This window comes from Octopus bimaculoides, chromosome 1 (genome assembly GCF_001194135.2).
Source record: "Octopus bimaculoides isolate UCB-OBI-ISO-001 chromosome 1, ASM119413v2, whole genome shotgun sequence".
Taxonomy (NCBI): domain Eukaryota; kingdom Metazoa; phylum Mollusca; class Cephalopoda; order Octopoda; family Octopodidae; genus Octopus; species Octopus bimaculoides.
Window position 1 is genome coordinate 173646605 of NC_068981.1, and position 1239 is coordinate 173647843.

Here is a 1239-nt window from a genome sequence, read left to right on the forward strand (position 1 = left end):
CAAATTCCGTCGTCAATTTTGCCTTTCGGGGGCCGAAAAAATAAGTACCAGTTGAGCTGTGGGTTGATATTATCGACTAAATTCCCCCTCCAAAATTTCAAGTCTTGTGTCTAAAGTAGAAAGAATTCTTCGCAAATAAAGATAATTTTTTTAAGCGATGTTTAACGGCCATGCTAATACATTGCTCAAACCTGCTATGTTTCGGTGATTTTTATCACCACAACACCAAAAGTAATTACTTAATCAACGAGTCTGTCTAGCACAGATCGTTATTAATGTAACACGTTAGGTGAGAAACAGTACTTTTTTTTTTGTTACACATGTATATTGCGTGGTTTAAAGTACTTCGAAGAATAGCTGTAATACAATCAGCCAGCAAAAATAGTACAAAGTTAAGTGAATTATAACAATTGTAACACAATACCTCAGTCACGGCTACTTTACTTTCAGGAGGAACGTGATATGAAAAACCCGTTTCGAAAATGTTTGTAAATGTATTTATGTATTCTTTTATTTATTTATTTCTATTTATACATTTATTTATTTATTTATCTATAGATATCTTATTATCCTTATTATTCATACCCCATATCTCGCCCCTTTTTCTTTTTTTTTTTTTTAGTGAATAGTTTTGATACCTGCTATTTATGTTATAAAAATACCGAACAACTGAAAGCTGTTCTATGCTTAACACATGTACCCAGCTTAACACCCAGCTTAACACATATTAACACGAAAATGCATATTCACATGCAAATATATCACATTGTACATTGGACATCAACGCTTTTACATTTGCACTTATAATAATTTATGAATTTGGTTTGTTAATAAATGTTAAAGTAATAGTTTAAAAAAAGCTGGAGTTTTCAACCAAAGACATCATCTCTATTTCACTCGTTTTGTGCAAATCAAATAAGTTGACAGAACAGCGAAAATATCCAATGCTATTCTAAAATTCAATGTATTACCCTCCACTGTTATTATTTAAATTCTATTGATGGAACTTTGTTTCTCATTTAAAAACAAAATCTTTGTTTTAAGGAAGATTTCGAATAATATATATATTTTATTGTCTATGTGGAAAAATTTGTAAATCCTTGGTAGACTAAAGAGTCATTTCCGGTTTCATAACACGTAGATTATCTCTAAGCATTTTTTAGTAATTTTAAACTGTAAATATTCAGCTCCATACTACCTGCGAATTTGTATGTTGTTAGTTTATATATATATATATAT